Source organism: Meles meles, chromosome 1, assembly GCF_922984935.1.
Source record: "Meles meles chromosome 1, mMelMel3.1 paternal haplotype, whole genome shotgun sequence".
Taxonomy (NCBI): Eukaryota; Metazoa; Chordata; class Mammalia; order Carnivora; family Mustelidae; genus Meles; species Meles meles.
Genome location: NC_060066.1, coordinates 155,480,335 through 155,504,646, shown reverse-complemented (window position 1 = coordinate 155,504,646; position 24,312 = coordinate 155,480,335).

Genomic DNA, 24,312 nt, shown 5'->3' with positions numbered 1-24,312 from the left:
GAGGAAAGCTGGAAAGAACCCAAATACATGGAGACTAAACAGCATCCTTCTAAAGAATGAATGGGTCAACCAGGAAATTAAAGAAGAACTGAAAAATTCAAGGAAACTAATGATAATGAAAACACAACAGTTCAAAATCTGTGGGACACAGCAAAGGCAGCCCTGAGAAGAAAATATATAGCGGTACAAGCCTTCCTCAAGAAACAAGAAAGGTCTCAAGTACACAACCTAACCCTACACATAAAGGAGCTGGAGAAAGAACAAGAAAGAAACTCTAAACCCAGCAGGAGAAGAGAAATCATAAAGATCAGAGCAGAAATCAAAGAATTAGAAACCAAAAAAAAAAAAAAAAAAATAGAAAAAATCAATGAAACTAGGAGCTGGTTCTTTGAAAGAATCAATAAGATTGATAAACCCCTGGCCAGACTCATCAAAAAGAAAAGAGAAAGGACCCACATAAATAAAATCATGAATGAAAGAGGAGAGATCACAACTAAAACCAAAGAAATACAGACAATTATAAGAACATACTATGAGCAACTCTATGCCAACAAAGTTGACAATCTGGAAGAAATGGATGCATTCCTAGAGACATATAAACTACCACAACTGAGCCAGGAAGAAATAGAAAACCTGAGCAGGCCCATAACCAGTAAGGAGATTGAAACAGTCATCAAAAATCTCCAAACAAACAAAAGCCCAGGGCCAGATGGCTTCCCAGGGGAATTCTACCAAACATTTAAAGAAGAACTAATTCCTATTCTCCTGAAACTGTTCCAAAAAATAGAAATGGAAGGAAAACTCCCAAACTCATTTTATGAGGCCAGCATCACCTTGATCCAAAACCAGACAAGGATCCCACCAAAAAAGAGAACTACAGACCAATATCCTTGATGAATACAGATGCAAAAATTCTCGCCAAAATACTAGCCAATAGGATTCAACAGTACATTAAAAGGATTATTCACCATGATCAATTGGGATTTATTCCAGGGCTGCAGGGTTGGTTCAACATCCGCAAATCAATGAATGTGATAGAACACATTAATAAAAGGAAGAACAAGAACCATATGATAGTCTCAATAGATGCTGAAAAAGCATTTGACAAAGTACAGCATCCCTTCCTGATCAAAACTTTCAAAGTGTAGGGATAGAGGGCACATACCTCAATATTATCAAAGCCATCTATGAAAAACCGACCGCAAATATAATTCTCAATGGAGAAAAACTGAAAGCGTTTCCATTAAGGTCAGGAACACGGCAGGGATGTCAATTATCACCACTGCTATTCAACATAGTTCTAGAAGTCCTCGCCTCAGCAATCAAACAACAAAAAGAAATTAAAGGCATCCAAATTGGCAAAGAAGAAGTCACACTATCACTCTTCGCAGATGATATGATACTATATGTGGAAAACCCAAAAGACTCCACTCCAAAACTGTTAGAACTTGTACAGGAATTCAGTAAAGTGTCAGGATATAAAATCAATGCACAGAAATCAGTTGCATTTCTGTACACCAACAACAAGACAGAAGAAAGAGAAATTAAGGAGTCAATCCCATTTACAATTGCACCCAAAACTATAAGATACCTAGGAATAAACCTAACCAAAGAGACTAAGAATCTATACGCAGAAAACTATAAAGTACTCATGAAAGAAATTGAGGAAGACACAAAGAAATGGAAAAATGTTCCATGCTCCTGGATTGGAAGAATAAATATTGTGAAAATGTCTATGCTACCTAAAGCAATCTAGACATTTAATGCAATCCCTATCAAAATACCATCCATTTTTTTCAAAGAAATGGAACAAATAATCCTCAAATTTATATGGAACCAGAAAAGACCTCGAATAGCCAAAGGAATATTGAAAAAGAAAGCCAAAGTTGGTGGCATCACAATTCCGGACTTCAAGCTCTATTACAAAGCTGTCATCATCAAGATAGCATGGTACTGGCACAAAAACAGACACATAGATCAATGGAACAGAATAGAGAGCCCAGAAATAGACCCTCAACTCTATGGTCAACTAATCTTCGACAAAACAGGAAAGAATGTCCAATGGAAAAAAGACAGCCTCTTCAATAAATGGTGCTGGGAAAATTGGACGGCCACATGCAGAAAAATGAAATTGGACCACTTCCTTACACCACACACGAAAATAGACTCCAAATGGATGAAGGACCTCAATGTGAGAAAGGATTCCATCAAAATCCTTGAGGAGAATGCAGGCAGCAACCTCTTCGACCTCAGGCGCATCAACATCTTCCTAGGAACAACGGCAAAGGCAAGGGAAGCAAGGGCAAAAATGAACTATTGGGATTTCACCAAGATCAAAAGCTTTTGCACAGCAAAGGAAACAGTTAACAAAACCAAAAGACAACTGACAGAATGGGAGAAGATATTTGTAAACGACATATCAGATAAAGGGCTTGTATCCAAAATCTATAAGGAACTTAGCAAACTCAACACCCAAAGACCAAACAATCCAATCAAGAAATGGGCAGAGAACATGAACAGACATTTCTGCAAAGACATCCAGATGGCCAACAGACACATGAAGAAGTGCTCCACGTCACTCAGCATCAGGGAAATACAAATCAAAACCACAATGAGATACCACCTCACACCAGTCAGAATGGCTAAAATTAACAAGTCAGGAAATGACAGATGCTGGCGAGGATGCGGAGAAAGGGGAACCCTCCTACACTGTTGGTGGGACTGCAAGCAGGTACAACCACTGTGGAAAACTGCATGGAGGTTCCTCAAAATGTTGAAAATAGAACTACCCTATGACCCAGCAATTGTACTACTGGGTATTTACCTTAAAGATACAAACATAGTGATCCGAAGGGGCACGTGTACCTGAATGTTTATAGCAGCAATGTCTACAATAGCCAAACTATGGAAAGAACCTAGATGTCCATCAACAGATGAATGGATAAAGAAGCGGTGGTATATATACACAATGGAATACTATGCAGCCATCAAAAGAAATGAAATCTTGCCATTTGCGATGACGTGGATGGAACTAGAGCGTATCATGCTTAGTGAAATAAGTCAATCGGAGAAAGACAACTATCATATGATCTCCCTGATAGGAGGACATGGAGAAGCAACATGGGGGGTTAGGGGGATAGGAGAAGAATAAATGAAACAAGATGGGATTGGGAGGGAGACAAACCATAAATGACTCTTAATCTCACGAAACAAACTGGGGGTTGATGGGGGGAGGTGTGGTTGGGAGAGGGGGAGGGGGTTTTGGACATTGGGGAGGGTATGTGCTATGGTGAGTGCTGTGAATTGTGTAAACCTGGTGATTCACAGACCTGTACCCCTGGGGATAAAAATACATTATATGTTTATAAAAAAAAGAAAATTGGAGGGGGAGGCTAACCATAAGAGACTATTGACTCTGAAAAACAACCTGAGGGTTTTGAAGGGTCAGGGGTGGGAGGTTGGGGGAACAGGTGGTGGGTAATAGGGAGGGCACGTTTTGCATGGAGCACTGGGTGTTGTGCAAAAACAATGAATACAGTTAAGCTGAAAAAATAAATAAATTAAAATAATAAACGTAAAAAAAAAAAGAAAAAAAAAATCTGAAATTTATGAGAGAAGAGAACCAGAGCAGAGTATATCCAATTGTCTACTCCATGTGAATATGGGACAAAAAACTATTATTTTATTTTGTACTTTGGTAGTCAGAGAAATAGGTTGAGTTAGACAGATGTTCTTTATCTTTTTTCCAGCTTTACTGAGGTATAATTAACAAATAAAATTATGAGATATTTGAAGTGCACACTATGGCAATTTGATATCCATATACATATACACATTCACCTTAAAAATTAAAGAAAATCACTAGAATAATTAAAAACTGAATTTCCATCTACTAAATTACTATAGAATCTGAATCACATTCAGATTCTCAAGGGAATGATCAGCAAAGATATGAAAACAGTAAAAAATTTGAATGTCTGAAAGTATTTTTTAGATTAAAACAAAGATGAGACTATACTGAAAAACTACAAAGAACGTATTTTCACTCCCTTATTTAAAAGAAAACAACTTTATGGAGAGTGAGAATGACAAGAACAGAATTCCACTATCATAGCCAAAATTTAAAAATGAACCTAGGTAGGAACATAGGCAGGTAAAAATGTAAACAGCTGCATGTTTCAGGAATAAGAGACTGTTTTAAAGGAATCTGTAGGGACACCTGGGTGACTCAGTTAGTTAAGTCTGACTCTTGTTTTCAGCTCAGGTTATGATCTCAGGGTTGTAGGTTTGAGCCCTTCTTTGGGCTCTGCATTCAGCAGAGAGTCTGTTTGATATTCTCTCTCTCCCTCTGCCTTTGCCCCTCCCCTCTTCTCTCTCTCTCTCTCCCTCTCTCTCTTAAATAAATAAATCCTTTAAAAAAAAAAAAAGAGGAATCTCTAAAAGGAAACCACCCCCTGGGAGCAATCAGACATAAATAATCATTTACCAAATTATGCAATAGATGGTGGAAGCACTTTGTCCTAGACCAGAATGTGGAGGATATAGGTAAAGGGATAAACATTATGTAGATTGATAGATGACAGATAAATAGATACATACAAACAAACATAGATGATAGGTAGATTTGTATATACAGCATTATATATATTATATAATATGCATATATATATCTTGCATTACTTTATTTTTTTGCAAGTCCAAGTGAACAGCAACAACAAAAGAAAGAATGAAAGATAACTTTGTTACATAATCCTTCTAAGAATCTCTCCTACAAGTATATTTGCACATGCAGAGGAAGATTTATGCATGGGGTATAAATCTTATACCCCATATCTGGAAACAATCTAGAAGTCCATCAATAAGGATTAGTTATATAAATGATGGTACATCTATACATAACAGTGTAGTACTTAGGGTAAAAATGAGTTCAATCTAATTGTATTAGAATATATGTGGTTAAGTGAAAAAATGAAGCAAGGTACAGATTAATGCCAGTGGTATACGTTTCTGCATATCATTAAAGATGATAGGTATGCATATCAATGCATGAGATATGGCTGTATTGAAAATCACCAAACTATTGAAATTATTTGTCTTCATATTGTACAGCTGAGAGTCTGGGATAGCAGAAGAGTATTTTCCATTACACTACTTTTGTAATGGTCGAATTGCATGTGTCACATTTATTTTAAGCTATCTTTTAGAAGAAAACTTCCTTATGCTGAAATTTAGAGTTGGCTACATATGAAATGATTGTGAGAACTGAAAAAGTGTACAGATATTTTCAACTAACATGTCTATCACCATACACTAGTATTACTCAATATTACTTAGATAGAATCATAAGTATGCAATTTCAAAATTGGAATAAAGCCAGATTTAAATCTTGAGATTATTTGTTTTCTACTATAATTAATACCTGTTGTCAAAAATACAATTTTGTCTTTGAGGAGAGAACCCACAGCTTTTACATCTCTAACTCTGGCTCTGCAAAAGCAATTGGTCAAATGAAAGCAAATAGCCAATTGTACATTGACTGTACAAGCAGTTGGGGGCAAGGATAGGAATAGTTGCCAACACACAACAGTTGATGTTGGGGAAACTGGCCATAGAGTTCCAGATATTAGAGAACCACTGGAGAATGCTATATACCCAGAGTCACACATAATATAATATGACCTTAGATGAAAAGAGGGAGAAGAAGACAAATTATATTCAGTGACTTGATTTTTTTCTAAAATAAAAGACTTTTCCATAGTAAGTTCATGTAGAGTGACTATACATGCCAGATGCATCTTGAGGCAGGCTTGCCCCCTAAAAATTAATAAATATTTGGGCATTAGTCCTTGGTGCCTGCTAGAAATTCCTTGCATTTATAAACCAATGGAAGAAATATCTGCCTTTGTTGGCAGATCTCAGATTGTCACCCTAAATCCATTAGCTCCTTTCTCCACAATAATTAAGTTTCAGTGGGACTTACCACCACCCAATTAGTTTAACAATTCCTAGTGTCTCTTGCAACTTGGTATGTCAAATGACTAAGTTCTCACCCATGGAATGAAACAAAAAATAATAAATGGAACTGACATCTCAGATGCTTAAAGGGAAGGGGTTTGCCCTGGACTCCATTTTTCCCTCTTCCTACAGTCTTAGAGCACAGACATGGCATCAACATAGCTGCAATCCAACAGATGTGGAAAATCCTATAGACAATGGTGGAGCAAAGAATAAAAGAAAGCCAGATCTCTGAATTCCTTGTGGAACAAAATTTGTAGAATAAGAAACAAATGTCTATCGCATTGCACCCATTATGTTTGAGTTCTTTTTGCAGCAAATTAGCCATTACCCTACCTAATAAATCTTTATTCTCAATCAAGATATTGAACCTCTGATGCACTGACTTGACTAAAGTCACAGGTAGAATCAGCAGCTAATTCTATCTGTTCTGATTATAGTCTTTCACATGCCTTCTAAAATCCTTTTCCTAGGTATATTTTAACCCAGTATCTTCCTGTCTCTGATATCTTTGGAATAACCACTCTTTTCAGTGAGTCTTTCTTTCTTTCTCTTTCTTTCTTTTCTTTCTTTCCTTTTCTTTTCTTTTCTTTTCTTTTCTTTTCTTTTCTTTTCTTTTCTTTTCTTTTCTTTCTTTCTTTCTTTCTTTCTTTCTTTCTTTCTTTCTTTCTTTCTTTCTTTCTTTCTTTCTTTCTTTCTTTCTTCTTTCTTACTTTCTTTCTTCCACACTAGTATTACTCTGCAATAGGGGTTTCTAAGAAAATGTTTAAGTTAGTACATTGCCTGAATGGTAGAGATTATTTGGGTATGTGGGGGGGGGGGCTGATAGCTTTCTATGGATCTTTGTCTCTGAATCCACACACTCAAAATGTTTTGTTTTGTTTTGTTTCTTTGTTTGTTTTAAGCATTGAGCATGCTCACATCATCAGAGCTTTAAAAGCTAAATTAAAATAATGTGTGAAAGTACCTACTACCTCAGTATCTAGGGAGTCTCAAATCTAATTATTCCCTTTCTCTACTCTCAAAACTAATGGCCAAAAAATTTAATCCAAATATTTTATTAAAAAAAGAAAACACACAACTGAAATAATTGTTTCTATTCTATTTTTAGGGCAAAATAAAAGAGAAACTAAATATATAAAACAACAGATCCTGCTAATTAATATTCTTTCCTTGAAATGCAAACAAGTCATAAGTTATTCTTAACAATACCTGACCAGAGTCCAAAAGTGAAACAGTGGCCATGGATACTGTATAAACGGATATTCAAGATGACTAAGAATTAACTGCAATTGAATCTGACTATTTATTCAAGAGATTCAGTCTTGGATTTATATAATCAAAATGTATGTTCCCTTAGTAACTATAGCCCATTTCTTACACTTGGATAGTATACATATATATGTTGACACACACCTAAGTAATACATATCATATACACGTGGTATCTTTTAATAGTTTATAATTAATAAATAACATTTATAATAAAATTAGTTATTTACTAACATGATGATAATATAATTTTATTAGTGTGAATCTGGAAGAAAATTAATATGATATGGATACGGTATAATTCAAAGTTCAAGTTATTAAAGCACATTAGCAAATTCCAAGTTGTAGATTTGGAATGAAAAGAAAGTCTCCTTGATTTCACAAAACATTTTTTTCCCAATCTTTCCCACAAAGCTCTTTTATATTACTAATCTAATAAGCCCTTCAGTCTGGGAAAAAAAAGTTTTCTACTCTTAATACAGAAAACAAGTCTTTTATTTCCCACATGAGAGTGTTTATTAGTTCTCACTACTTAAAATTTCTCATTCCAATCTGTAAGGACATCCTTTCAACCTAATTTGTACCTCTACTTCACCATCAAGCCTTCTTTGGCTCTCTTTGTAGGACTAGTCTTTGGTATATCTTTTCTTCTTTTTCCTTTTTTTCTACAGATTATTTATTTTATTTAATTGTCTTATTTAAATTCAATTAGCCAATATACAGTACATCATTAGTTTCAGATGTAGAGTTCAATAATTCATCAACATGTGCTCAATAGTGCTCATCACATCACCTGCCATCACCCAGTTACCCCATTACCCCACCCACCTCCCCTCCAGCAACCTTCAGTTTATTTCTTATAGTTAAGAGTCTCTCATGGTTTTTCTGCCTCTCTGATGACTTCCCATTCAGTTTTCCCTCCTTTCCCCTATGATCTTCTGTGCTGTTTATTATACTCTGCATATGTGTGAAACCATACAGTTATCTTTCTCTGATTGACTTATTTTGCTCTGCATAATACTTTCCAGATACATCCACATCAGTGTAAATGGTAAGTAGTCATCCTTTCTGATGGCTGAGTAAGATTCCATTATACACACACACACACACACACACACACAAACACACTCACACACAGAAGAGGCGGTATGTATATGCCACCTCTTCTTTATGCATTCATCTGTTGATGAACATCTTGGCTCTTTCCACAGTTTGATTATTGTGGACATTGCTGCTCTAAACTTGGGGTTAGGTGCCCCTTTGGATCAATACATTAGTATCATTGGGATAAATATCTAGTAGTGCAATTTCTGGGTTATAGGGTAGCTCTATTTTTAAGTTCTTGAGGAACGTCCCTACTGTTTTCCAAAGTGGCTGCATGCGGTTTGATCTCATGACCCTAAGATCATGACCTGAGCAAAAACCAAGAATCAGACACTTAACCAACTGCACCACCCATGCACTCCTGCTATTTCTTTTCTGAATCCCTCATGTGACATTTAAACACAAAAATGGCTCTGATGTATTGAGTGCCAAAGAGTGTACCAGTCATTTGGTATCACTATGTATTTACTATAGGTATTACTGTGTTTTAGGAAGTGTGCTAATGAAGAGATTAAATCAAAATGCTCAATGTCACAAGCCCGGTAAATGGTGGAACCAGAATTTGGGTCAGGTCTGTTCAACTTTATTTTCCAATATAGCACTCATTTGAGGAAACTGGTTCAGAAGTCCAAATCAGATGAGTAACACTCAGTTTAAAATCAGTGGTTTAGGCCGCTGCCTTCGGCTCGGGTCATGATCTCGGGGTCCTGGGATCGAGTCCCGCGTCGGGCTCTCTGCTCAGCAGGGAGCCTGCTTCCCTCTCACTCTCTCTGCCTGCCTCTCTGCCTACTTGTGATCTCTCTCTGTCAAATAAATAAATCAAAAATCTTTATTAAAAAAAAACTGCAAATGCAAATTAATCATACATTTTCCTATAACTCTATTTATCAAGGGAATGAAATACTTTGAAATATGTACTTTGACTAGGTTTGGGATAATAGCAATGAAGAGTATTAATAAAGTCTCTACCATCCCGAGATTTTATGCTTATAGGGATAAATAGATCAGGGGAAATAAGATGATTTCAAAAGCAGTAAGTATCAGGAAGCTGGAAAATAGTAATATGACAAAGTAATGGAGACCATGGATTCCTCGTATTAGACCTGAGAAGCCTTTCTGACACCTAAATGATTAAGAAGATCCAGTCATGAAATTATCGGGAGGAAGAAATTTATAAGAAGAGAGCATAGCAAATGCAAATGTCCTGAGATAAGAGTAAGGTTAGAGAATTTGAAAAACAAGCAGAAGTCTTGTTGTCTGGAGAATTCTGTGAAAAAGCAGGCTAAATGGCATAAAGTCTGAGAGGAAGGCTGGGCAGTATTATAGAGGCCATAGAAAACACCTTGGATTTTAGTCTAAACTCAAAGGCTTTAAGCAGAAGATGACCTGGTAATATATGTGGTTTAAAAAAAAAAAAAAAAAGATTCTGAAAATAGGTCAAGAATGAAGTATGGGGTAAAGGTAAAAGTAAGCACAGGTAGATCAGTGGCTACCATAGTGGTGGCTACCATAGTCTAGGTAAGAAATGATGGCAGCCAGGGCCAAAATGAGGATAGGAAAAGCACATGAATTTGGGACTTAATGGAAGGGGGTAATATCAACAAGACCTTTCAGCATATTGGATGTGGGGAGTAAAGAATAGATAAGATATAATCAGAAGGACTCTAAATCATATAGATTGGAGCCAAATAAGCTTGAATTTGAATCCAAGCTATACCATGAATTAGCTCTGATACCTTTATTGAGCAATTTGCCTTTTCTTAGTTTCATTCTCCTTATCTATAAATTGAGAAAATACTCAGTTTCAGAAATAATAAATGGATTGAGTTAAGTAATTCTAAAACTCTTAACATATTTCCAATACATTGTAAACACTCACTGAAGGTCAATATTAGTATTAAAACTATGTTTACTTCATGAAATGAAAAGCACTAATTAAATTATAATTTTTGTTGGAATCATGATTATCTCAAATCAGTTCCATTGTCTCAATTCTGTCAAAAATAAACAAAAACAATGTAAAAGTTGTTTGTTTGTTTTTACCAGAAATATAATACTGTCCATCAAATATTCAGTGGTCACTTAGTACATATAAGAACTGTAGAAGGCACAAGAACATTAAAAATGAGCAAGAAATAGTCCCTGATTTCAGAGATCTCAATGGCTAGCAGGGGAAACGTGCTTGTAAAAGTTACTGTCCCATGAGGTAAATACAGGAATATATATATATATACACACACACACACACACACACACATACATACATACATATACATACACTATTGTGATCTCATATGTATGGGTAAGAGAGCATGTATTTCTGGGTAAGGAGAGAAATGTTAAAGAAAGAAATAGGGAAGAGTTTTTTTTTGTTTGTTTTTTTCGGTCATCCCATAGAAAAGGGGAGTAAAAAGGAGAAGAAGGACATTCTAAGTTGAAGAAACAGTATCAACAGAGAGAGTATGGCGGGGAAACACTGGGTGCATTTCCCGGGCAGAGAGCAATCCACTATACCAGTGCAGAGAGTAGATGAAAAAGAGCAGGGAGGTAGGAAAGAGATAGTAAGCTCGGGTACCCTGTTCTCTCCATGTCAAAGTAGGCTGAAGTAACATACGTGCCAGTCTTCCAAGGCCATGATAAGTAGTTAGGAGTTATTCTCACTGACAGTGCAGAGCCAGAGTTATCAGAATGTTTTAATTATGATGAAATTTATATTTTAAAAATATTACCCTCTTGGCTTTTGAAGTTTAAATCAGAGTTAAGAGCTGCTAGAGAAGTAAAATTAGTTCAGACTATGGGGGTCCCCCTGCCCTCCCTTTTATGATGGAAGTGAAAATGGTACGTATTTGGTAATTATTAAGTATATAGAGGTTTTGTTATGGTCCCCCCGCCGCCACCATAGCCAATCATAGGGTTAGTCAAGGTCAAGAAAACAAGTCAGAGACATAAACCAACCCACAGCTCCTGATTCTCTGTTCAGTACTTTATGTGGTTAAATAATGTGAAAATGTGCCTGGATGCTGCCTGATAGAGGGAAGTTTCCATTTTTATATGTAAAAACTACCTTTATATGCACAAAATAAATTATAAGAGCTGTGCCACTTTAATCAATCTGTATTGCTAGAACTAGACTCTATAGCTATTAAAAGACTTCTACTTCCTGAGACTTCCTCATGCCACGCAGCTTAGTCATGCCTCCTTGAGCACATGGAGGCATGAATAAACTTTAAAAGAGAAAGAGGAATATGCCTTCACTGCTTTTGTAAACACAGTAGCTGATGTGTTTGCCCTGAAGGGAGAAATCTGCCACTTTGTAAGTTAAGCCTGAGTGAATTGCAAGGCTTCTAGACAGATACTCAGGAAACAGGAAGGCAAAGTTTTAAAACAAAATCATTACCCTCCTTCCAGAGCACAGGATATAGGGTAACTGGCTATTCAGGAAGAAGGTCTAAAAGGTTCAAGCAGAATGATAGGTGCCTTTCATGATCACCTGAATCTATGGAAGTAGTTTATTACGAAGACTTATTTTTAAAATGAGGAAGCATAAGCAACTCAATTAAAGTGCCTTCCCCTTGGGATGCCAGGTTGGATCAGTCATTAAGTGTCTACCTTTGGCTCAGGTCATGATCCCAGAGTCCTGGGATCAATTTCCCCATAGGCTCCCTGCTCAGCGGGGAGCCTGCTTCTCCCTTTCCCACACCTCCCTGCTTGTGTTCCCTCTCTCACTGTCTCTTTCTCTGTCAAATAAATAAAACCTTTAAAAAAATAAAATAAAATAAAGTGCCTTTTCTCCAATCTTAGTGACCAAGTAGAAGCTCTGTAATTGCAGATCTGGCCTCATGATGGCGCACACAGGCGATTTTTCTATCAGGCCACCCTGCATGCAGTGAAAGCATGCCTTCATCCTGTCTGTCTTCTTCTTCTGTCTTCTGTCTGTCCCAAGATGTCTGTCTTTACTGTGAAATTCCCTCCTCGCTTCCTGCTATTGAGAAATGTATTCTGTGTAATCACAAACTAAGTTTCCTCTTAATTCATCCATCCGTTCATTCAGCAAATATCTATTAAGCATCTATGAGCTAAGTGCTGTTACAAAATCTCTAAGAAGTTCATAATCAAGAAACAAAGTAGGGAAGAAAGAGACCAAACATGTAATCACCAGAGAGGGTGGAAAATATTTTAATTATTTTCTAAAGAACAGGTGAATAACAGCTGAAATGGAATAATTAAAGCTTCTTCTTTCTCTTTAAATCACTGAAAATATACTGCTTAAAGTTTTGTTAAGCCCTTAAGAAATATCAGGTGCTGGACACTGATGTATTCAGAACCACTTCCTAATCTTCACAGTGAAATGAAATGTAAATTACATGGTGAAAAATGGGAATTTCCCCCCAAATAAAGGCCGGTCTGCCAAAATGTGAAATTCTCATAATTTAAATCATTTAAGTTAATAGACACCAAAAGCAACAACATTATTATTTTTGAAGTGGGCTCCGTGCCCAACGTGGCATTCAAACTCACAACCCTGAGATCAAGAGTCACCTGCTTGACCAGCTGAGCCAGTCAGGCACCCCAAAAGCAGCAACATTGTTTTCTTAAAAAGTGAATTCCAGTTAAGACCATATTAATTCACTAAGAGGATTCAGTCATTTAGATTAGCCTGTTGATAGACCAGACCCTTAGATATTGATAATGGAAATGATGACCTCTTTGAGCTTTTGGATTGTCCGTAGATTCATCTTCAACATTCTCCCTTGGTGTCTTTAAAAAGAGCTCTTAAAAAGCAGGACAAAAGATCTTGAAATGAATAACTCTTAGAGATAACGCCCTCTCAGGAGATAGAAAAAAGTAATCATTTTTCTCAAACTATACAAAGACAAAAGGCCAATAAAAGAAACTTACTTAAATTTAAAAATCCACTTGCCTCCTAAAAACAGGTTAATTAAATGTCATTTCAAATTTTATACAAAGAATTTGCTCTGTCCTGTTATCATAAAACCTGGAAGTTATGAATAAGTCACTGTTTACCTGTGAAAGAGACTGTTAGCACAGTCTTTCAAGTTGCTTTCAGTACTTTCTATTTCTGACTTTTTCCCTTTAGAATAAAATCAACAAAGAATATTTTATAAGCAAGGGGCGCCTGGGTGGCTCAGTGGATTAAGCCGCTGCCTTCAGCTCAGGTCATGATCTCAGGGTCCTGGGATTGAGCCCCGCGTCGGGCTCTCTGCTCCGCAGGGAGCCTGCTTCCTCCTCTCTCTCTGCCTACCTCTCTGCCTACTTGTGATCTCTCTCTCTGTCAAATAAATAAAATTAAATTTAAAAAAAAAGAATATTTTATAAGCAAAAAAGAAAGATATTTGTATTTAATGTAATATACTAAATAATGTATTTAGATTTATGAGCTACATCTCAAATGAATTAAAAAGGATCCTTATAATGCTTTCTCTGACAATCCTATTGAATATTTCTGTTACTTTTGTATATGCCACCTTCTTCAAAGCTTGCAATATTTTAAAAATCTCTCCTTGAGCGATGAATCACAAAAGCAAGTCATTTATACTTCATTTAAAATTAACCTGTGGCCATTGATATTAAAAATAGTGTGGTCATGACTTCTCCTCCTGTTTTGGGAAGAGGCTTGTTCAAGACTTCTGATGAGTTTGTCTCTGCTGAACAGAGACTCAGATTCCCCTGAGTGATGAAACCCACTGGAATCTAGAGGGCCTACATCTGGTGACTGGATATCAGACATAGACTAACAGACACAAATCAACTACCATTGTCTGAGACTTAAAAAAAAAAAAAAAAAAAGGCCAAGGTCAAGTTTGTTACATTTTCAGTGTTTCTAACTCATTCTGATGAGCTCTCTTTGATGCTGTTCTTCCATGGCCCTGTTCACACCTGTCTTATCTGATGGACCCATTAGCTTAATTACTGACTGTCTGCCTTAGAATGTGCAGACCTTACTATTATCAAATACATTTCACAAAATTTGCCTTGTAAGTCATCTGCATCAGAATCACCTGAGATCCTTATTAAAAATGCAGATTTCTATAGGCTTACAGCCTGAAGATGTAGCTGAGACATCTTTATTTTAAACCAGTATCTCAAGTGATATTTTTCAAGCTAAAGCTGGAGAACCAGTGACTTATAACATGAGAAAGTCTTATTCTAGAACTTGGTATCATGCCTTAGTCACAAAACAGAGCCAATACTTTAATGAACTCTCAGCTTATTGATGAGTTTTTCTATTTTCCTTTTTTTTTTAAATTAAAATACTTTATTTATTTGAGAGCAAGATAAAGAGATACAGCTGGGAGGGGAGTAGAGGGAGAGAGAAAATCTTAAGCAGTCTCCATGTTCAGCACAGAATCCTACATGGAGCTCAATATCAGAATCCTGATGTCATGACTTGAGCTGAAATCGAGTTGGATGCTCAACTAACTGAGCTACCCAGGCACCCCTCTATTTTCCTTTTAAAGATTCAGAAATGACATAACTATGAAAAGATCAGGCTTTAAAATGAGGCAAACCTAAGTTCAACTTGCCTCAGTTTCCTCACCTATAGAAGAGAATATTCAGTAGTATCTCATGTGATTGGTTATTGTCTGTCTAGTCTAGAATGTAAACTCCAGGAAAGAAGTGTTCTATACTGTCTATAGTGCTCTGTATTCTCAGCATACAATTACACAGTAATTGTTCAAAACTATATTTTGAGTTTGTTATACAAATTACTTTGATTGAGGTATATACAAAATTGTAAAGGCATCTGCAAAGTAAACTAAACTGTTCTTGTTGGTTTTTTTATTATTATTATGACTTTAAAATATGCGAATATTCAAAATAATAGAAAATAGTAAGGACAGATATGTGGACTATGGTTTTCTTAGGAAGAAAAAATAAAGTAATATTACATTTTCTTCACTAATGCATGTATCAATTCAGCCAAGGTAGAAAGGTGATTTTGATTCAGAGGAAAAACCTGTCCTGTAGAATAAATCATGCAATCCAAAGAAAAGCATACATAAAATTGAGAAATCCTTTTTTTTTTTTTTTAAAGAATTGCTTAAGTTTAGATTTAGAACTCCATTGAATGAAAATCAGAATAGTACCAATTAACATTTTGTTAATTTGGTATATCTTTAAAGAGGGAAAATATATCTAAACCTTTCCAGATAAGTAAGCTTGAACTATGAAAATAATCATATACCTGTACTGCTAGCAATTCTCAAATAGATGCTAGTGGTGGTCCTGAAAAACAATAATAATATTTCACCCAAAATTATCTCAAGGCCCACCTCGAGACAGCCACCTATCACTGGCAATTCATTTATGCACCTCTGATATCTCTGTCCAAACATTATCTAATTAGAGAAGCCATTTATGGTTTCCTTATATGAAGTAGTAACTCATCTCTTGTTCTTTTTACTGCTTCTCTTTACTTTTCTTCATGGCATTGATCACCATTCAGCATACTATTCTCTTCTATTTCTGTATTGTCTGTGTCCTCACTCAACATTATATAAGCAGACCTCAGTCAGTGGACCCCTTAGACCACAGACTATTTGTCCAGAGTTAAGAAAAGTTGTCAAAAAGGCAAAATTTGGGCCAAAACAATGTTGGATGTTGAACAGTCAGTACTGGTCTTGGGCAGTGATGGACTTAGTGATGCCATCTCCAGTAAGATGCTAATAGGCACTGAAAGCCACATGAAGATAGTCTACTTGAATGTCAGATTCTAAGTTAGCATCTCCTAAAGCATGTTCTATGAAATAGTTTGGGGAGAAAAAACTGACCAAAAAAACCCAAAACATAAATTAGCAAAATAAAATAAGGAAATATTTCTCTAAATCATACCTTGTCTTTGAGATTCATAAACCAAAATCTATGAGGAATCTTGGAGCAAAAAAATCTCCTTACTTGAATACTCTATGTGTGGGGTATATAGTCCTTTCATCAAGGGCTATTTCTTCTTCCCCACATCACATGCATTAACAGCGAGTTTGAAATAAGTGATCAAAAAGACTTAAGAATGCAACGGGTTTAGCCATTTGGGGAAGGAAGTAAACTTCTAAGAGAACTTCGGTGTAAACTCATTTGGCCCCGCAAACTCAAATTAGGGAGATGTGACTCCCTCCTGAGATATTCATTTTCCTCATAGAATTCAATAGATACTTCATCTTGCTGGATCTGAGTCTGAGTTCCACACGGAAGTGTGTAATACTCAATAACACTCCCGTATGTATTATTTCTTTATTTCCCTGTGATTCAGTGAACAACTAAGGTCACAACATTCAAACTGAACCCAAATGTATAGTGGGGTCCCTGAAGTAATGGTGTTTATTTCACTGATATGTAAAACAGATCATTTTGATTCATGTTTAACCTAAAACCTGAGGGAAACTTGGGAAATCAAAAAACATTTTTTTTTTCCAGTAAGTATCTGTCCAAAGGGCATTTTGGCAAATATCAAATTTAAATGACCTCTCTTTTGCTATGTCCTGAAACTGAGAAAAGGCAATTTTAGTATTCGAGAGGAGACCAGAGTCTGGGCCAGTAAATCTCCACTGTGTCCCTTTTCAGGTCCTTACCGTCAACCTTGATGGGTCTTTGAAGTCAGAGTAGGGATGGAAATGGTGCCGTGTTGGAAGCAGCAGCAACATGAGCTCCAGATGTGCTGACAGGTGGCCTCCAGGAAGGCTTCAGTATAAGGGCAATTAATATGGATGTGACCTTCATCCTGAAATGAGCCAAAGAGACTTTTTGATATCTTCCACGTGTCAGGTCTGAGACTATTTCACAGCAGTCAGTATCAGATAGAACAAGCCTATTAAGGCTTGAATTTTTGGATTTGAATCCCTGGATTCAAATTTGCAGAGTGTGTTTAGAGGAAAGAACATTTATCATGGAAGGTCCAAATTATTTTAAGTTTTTTGCCCTCCATAAATGATAAAACTGTATCTTAGAAGCCTCTATTCCCACCCTAGTTCATGCCACACACACACACACACACACACACACACACACCCTTCTGCAAATCTACAGATGAACACACACGTACACACAGATATACATTTTATATTCTTATCATACAATGAATATAATACATAATGGAATATAAATTCCATTTGGAGTTATATAACATGCTGTATCATGCTCCACACTATGGAGTTCACATAGAATATATTTCTCTACTTCTCATGTGACATATCCTACTCATATTTTAAATTTTAACCCCCTCTGAAAATCTTCCCTTACCTTACTTCAGACTGAGTTAAATGGTTTTTCCTCTGGGTTTCCAAAGCATGTGGAAACCTCTATGTTTCTTGGAAACCTTATTGTATTACACTGAAATATGATTAAGCATCTTATGGTCTGAAGATTTCTCAAAGGGCAAGAACCTAGTCTTGTATTATCAGAACCAAACAAAGTATCTCACACACACTATGCTACCGATATTGCTTGTAGAATTTATCCATATCTGAGTCTGTGTACACAGTTAAGTAGCAATTTATCCAGACATGTTGATTGAATGCCTAAGAGAAAGCAGACACATGAAAATATAATGGGGTCAATGTACTAAGTTATTTTGTATGTATGAGAGACATTTCTTAAACTCACGTTTGACTGATATTTTCAAATAGAGTTAATCATCCAATCAAGTATGGTTAAATACAATAAATATAGTTTATAATCGTGGTGCTAACTTCCTCTCTAATTTTTGTTTCATGGTAGAGGGTCCAAAATTTTTTTAATCTATTAAGTAAATTTTATTTTGAATTAGGTATTCTTTGATCAAACAAAGACAACAGAATAATAATAATAAAAAAAAAACGATTCCTCCCATTTGTTTCGAATAGAACATCTCAATCAAAATGCTTGCTCTCACTAAATAAATATGATATTTGCAAATGGCTTGCATTTGGCTTGCAACCATGTCTTAGTATTATGTATTCCTCTTAGCTTGAAAAACCTGCTCTCTCTGGTTTTCCCAGTAGGAATAGTCACACGCAAAGAAAGGCACTCCTTTTGCAAAGGGAGATCATGGGATCATGTCAGCTATCATTTGGATTATGCGTTTCTGATGAAGTACTTTTATTTACCATTATCATCACAATTTAAACACCTATTTGGCTCTAGCCCCACAGGGACTGATTGAACTGTCACAAGGTTAAGAATGTGTACATAGATAGCTGAGACTATTTTTAACTACATGCACTATTTTAGGCTAGTCTGATATTTTCTAAGAGCATACTATCTAATACTCTATCTGGAGTTTTTCACCATCTTCTGAAACATTTACTTTCAGAAACTTAGTATAATGGATAAACTTTACCAACTTCATATCTATGTCATCTTCCAAATTATTAATAAATATAGCACATAAACCATCTGTACCTCTAATCCAATGTGATTAAATAGTCTGAGGCTGATTCTATTTTACCAAGTTGTTTCAACTGCCCCTCATGCTGTTGTTAAATATTTCTCTAAGTGCAGTCTCATTTTAAGTCCATTGTTCATCACTTGTTATAAGAGTTATAAGAAGGTGACTCATCCACCTCCCCAAGTAAATAGCACTCCACTGTGGAAACGAATTTATCCTTTCATAATCAGAGTGAAAACTTCTTTCATCAACTGCTCAATGTCACGCACCACAAAATTAAGGGAATGCTTTCATTTTCTTTTCTAGGCACCAAACAAGGTATTCGATGCAGTGATTTATTTATGAGAGCAGGAAAATGGTTCCTCATACCACCTTTCCGGTCTGTTGCCGAAGTGGGTAATTCTTCAATAACTAAGCTTATTATTCTCAATGTGAAATGATTTTGTAACCTATTGTTATTTAATTTATAACCTTTGCCTTTCAACCACAGTGAGAATTAACCACAATTTATGGGTTTCTTCTCTCCTTTTTGAGAAACACACACACACACAAATAGCAAAGGACAAGCATCAACAAAGATACATCATATATAATCAGGAATGATGCCGCTTTTCTCAACATGGTAACTGCTAGCTTAAAATTTAAACCATTGGATGATTTTTCTTTTTTAAATCATCTTTCTCATTTCCTTTGTTTATTAGAACAATGTGTTTAAAAATGAATAAGGCATAAAGTCAAAAGACCTAAGTTTGAATACTCTTTTTCATTGGCTATGTGACTTTTGGAAAGCCCAAACTAACTCTTAAATTTCATTTCTTCATTTGTAATGTGGATGATGGTGACTGGCTTATTTACCTTGGCAGGTCATTCATTTTAAGACTCAAAACAGATACTATGTAAAGGAACTTTATAAGATACAGAACAGAATACAAAAGTGATGCAATATTATCAGTCTTCCCAGAAAATCAATAATGTTGAAGAAAATTAAAAATTAAGGCAATACCGTGATTTTTACATAAGCTTGTGAGAGCATATTTTTTTTAATTTTCCTGAATGTTAAAAGATAATGTTAAAACCAAGCCTAGCACCCTTAAACTGGAGTATTGTTCAAGAGCTGTGATTACAGCAAAACTATACTTCTCTTTAATGGAAACAAACATTAAGTAATACAAAATGAGAAAGGCACAGGTAAATAATTTTCCCACAAAATAGAATCAAAGTATTCTTCCTAATAAGACTATGTATAATGGTGGTCATTCACTAGAGGGGGTAAGAGAGCCAAAGAATAAACTAGAAATTTGGATGGGAGTCCTTAAAAATGTAATCTAGAACTGATGTGTCTTTATGCCTTTGGCTTCAAAGGAGTTAGAGAAATAGAGCACTCAGTTATAAGTACTATTAATAAACTTTGCTTAAAGAGAAAGAGTCCAATGCCTTAGCTTAGCAGTTGAATAAATTGTTTCAAAGAGAATTGGTGCAAGAGAGAGAGAAAATAAATTGTGAACTGGGTTACTAGAAGCTGACCATGGTTGAAAGGAAGAATTGATACATTTAAGAAAAACAAAGCCTATTGAAGAACATCCTGGATAGTCAGACCAAAGTGATAGTTCCCTTAATCTCTTGTTCATTTCTTTCCTTTACCTAATTCACTAAGAATATAGGTAATTAAAAAAACAAACAAACAAACAAAAAAAAACCCTGAGCTCTGGTTAAATCTCCACTAGTAAACTAGGTTTGCAACCTTAAACAAGACCATGAAATAGGACATTGTTACTTGATCTATAAAGTGGGGAAATCAAAGCAAAGATTGGGATTCTTCCAAATCTTAATTATATTTTCTAAAAATTCTTCTTCTCTAAAGTGGTCTTCATGTATGTGTTAAAGCTAATTTTTATTGCTTTGTTTGTTTTCAGGATAGGAATTGAGACCTAATGCTTTCATTCTTAGTCACCAATGACTAATACTTGTTATGCTCCACTCTATGCCCTTTATGGCTCCTCACAGTTACTCTTTCCCCCTTTGTCTGTTTTTGAACACCCATTTCTGTTTTAAGAGGTTTCTTTGATGCTTTAAGGTTCTGAAATGTTCACCAGTCTAGAAGTCTTTGAAGAGAGGAGTGACTTGAGATTTTGGATAGTTGTGTCCAGTAATTATCTCCCTGAAAATAATAGTATAGATATTTTAATGTTCACCGTCCATGGACATAACTGGGGATTGGGGAAGGAAGGAGGACATCCTCCAATGATCTTCTCAAGTAGGCAATACCTTGACTCTTAGACCAGATATTTCTGAAATTCTTGATCAATAATGAAAACACATTGATACCAGTGTCCTTGAGAAATTAGTTCCACCATGATCTCAGTAGTAACTTTGGCTCTAAGAGAAGATATGATAGCTGTAAGGCACAGTTTCTCTACCTTCTACCATATTATCCATCTATAACAGGCAAAAATGCTGGCATGATATACGATCAAAATGAAAACTAAAGAAGACACAGGCACCACTATAGTTATAATGCACAGAGTGCCTATAATATAATATGGTATTTCCTTCATTACTGAGAATACTATTGTACAAAGAGATAAACAGACTCCGAAGGGCTTAGTAACCTCTCCAAATTTATGGAACTAGAAAGAAATAAAATCAAAGATTTAATGCCAGATTTATCTGAGTACAGGCATTATATGTCCAAGATTTTTTCAGGTGTCATCAAGGATAAAAGAAGCAGTGGTAGTTAACAGAATTGAGTACTTACTACTTTGCAGGCACTGGTATAAGAATTTTGCATATAGTACCTCATTTATTCTTCACAACAAGATTTTTAGATAGATATTATTATAATTCAATATTTAAATTTTAAAAAAATAGACATGGAATTTAAATAACTTGCTCACTGTCATCCATCTAGCTAGTGGCAAAAACCTGGGTGTGAATACTATAATTTTGACCTCAAAGCCAACGTTCTTAGCCAATACTCTTGATACGCAACGTTTGAACTCTAAAAGATTATATTCTATTTGGAACCAGAATTCCACACTCACAGCACTCATGCATTCATTCAATGAATTTTTATTAAGTATTGACTATATGATACACTCTAGTGTATTGGCTAAGAACGTTGGCTTTGAGGTCAAAATTATAGGAGAAGAATAAATGAAACAAGATGGGATTGGGAGGGAGACAAACCATAAATGACTCTTAATCTCACAAAACAAACTGGGGGTTGCTGGGGGGAGGTGGGATTGGGAGAGGGGGAGCGGGCTATGAACATTGGGGAGGGGAGGCGAACCATAAGAGACTATGGACTCTGAAAAACAACCTGAGGGTTTTGAAGGGTCAGGGGTGGGAGGTTGGGGGAACAGGTGGTGGGTAATGGGGAGGGCACGTTTTGCATGGAGCACTGGGTGTTGTGCAAAAAGAATGAATACTGTTACGCTGAAAAAATAAATAAAATGGAAAAAAAAATAATAAAACCCGTGAAATAGCAAAAAAAAAAAAAAAAAAAAAGAAACTAGGGATTCAAAAGAAAGTAAACCAATGTGTTTGCCTTTGGGAAGTGATTACAGTACCAGTAGCCAAAACCAAACCCAATCACAGAAGGCCATCTATACTTACATGATCACATATGATAACAGTCACAAATCCTAGCCTGGGTAGAAATAGGACAGAAATAAAATACTAAAAGCAAGATGAAAATAATAGTAGTATTTATTTCAGATATGCATAGAGTCATGCTATATGTCAAATTAATTGAAGTAAACCCTCAACAAACATCCTGTACTGACTCTTTTTAGATACTCAGGAAACTGCTAGTAAAGGGAAAAGAGAGAAAAAATTCCCTATCTTAATGGAGCACACATATGATAATGTCCCAATTGTCTTTACTGTATTATGTTTATTAATTACCTTTATCAGTAGAAACATTATTAGTCTTACTGATAGATAAATAGAAGACATTTGCTATTGATTTTGTGTATTTCCAGGTATATATGGGGAGATAAAAGAATATGTAATTTTATAAATAAGTATTATTCATACTGATGATTGTATCTCCTGATTAGTTTGAATGTCATTTTCCTCTGACAGAGAGTGAAATAATACCTTACTTCTACTTTCAACCCCTTTGTTGAGCTCCTTATTTCAATCACAGTAGTGTTTGTGCATATAGGTCTGCATGCCAATCAAGCTCTCTCTTACTACCTGACACTCCATTTCCCCCACACGATGCCACAGCTCTCCTAAATCAGTTAATAGTAAGTAAAAAGAGGATACTACACCTCTACTCTAAATCCACACCATCTTATATTATATCCTAACATATTCCTTTTCTCTTGGTTTCTCTGATCTTCCTTCCTCCCTTCCTTCCTTCCTTCCTTCCTTCCCTTTTAACCAAATGTATTGTGATTGTGACTTCATGGCAAATAGGCAAATTAAACGTGAAGAAATAAAAGCACTGCCCAATTTGGCATAAGTGCAGAAGTCCATTTAATTCTACTGCTCTTCCCAAGTAGTTCCCAGGGTCCACACTGAATGGATATAATTTTGCAACTACTAATTTTCTTAGGGATTCAAAAGAAGTCATGAGAAAATATGTATGTGGCCAAAAAAGAGCTTTTTAATGCATTTTGCAATTTATGCAAATCTATACCTACTATAGCTTGCCATTTAGGAAATTGCCTTAAACCATTTTCCATTCACCCACCATTAACCTAGCTTGACGGATGTCCACTAACTTCCCCACAGTTAAGGCACTATAAAATCTCCATTTATCCCACCAGCCAAATTTTATTTCACTCAAAAGCCTCCTGCCACCCCCAGTGGTTGTTAGCCACCATGCAGAGCCTTCCCACTTTTGTTTTAGTGAAAACCTTTCAAGCCAATACTCACAAGCATTTACCTCAGAACCCCTTCCTCCATGTCTCACATGTGCTGCTGAAAACAAAGCTCAAAGATATTTTTTATTTTTTTTTTAATTAATACAATTGTACTTAAAAGGTTGTTTGGTTTGGGAAAAGACTGATATAAATCTTTTCTGCTGTGCAAGCATCCCTCAGTAATGCATATGCTGTTACCTCTTGGCATTTTTCTCTAGCTGCTTGAGTGTACCTGTCAACTTTGAAAGAGGCAATAGCTGATTTTCAATGCAAGCTCATCTGCAAGCAGAGGCTCAGGAAGAAACTTTCAAATAGCGCTTTTACATAATGCCTTGTTCCTACGGAAACCATTTTTATTTTGTTTGAGCAAGAACTGACCCGTTTGTATCTTACAAAAGAGTGTGTATGCACGTGTGTGCTTTAGTTTGCTTTTTGATCCTCAGACTATAATTATAAACCCTGATTCACTCATGTTGAAATGGCATTATCTTATATGTTTTCTCTATGTTTATTTTTTACTCAGTGAGTTTGAATTTGAACTAAAGAGACTGGAGACAACCTTTGATATTATAAACATTTTAATTGTTTATTAATAAAAACAACTATGAATTTATTGAGATCGGGAAGGTAAATGCAGTAGTATCACTGTGCTAATTTATTGATAAAG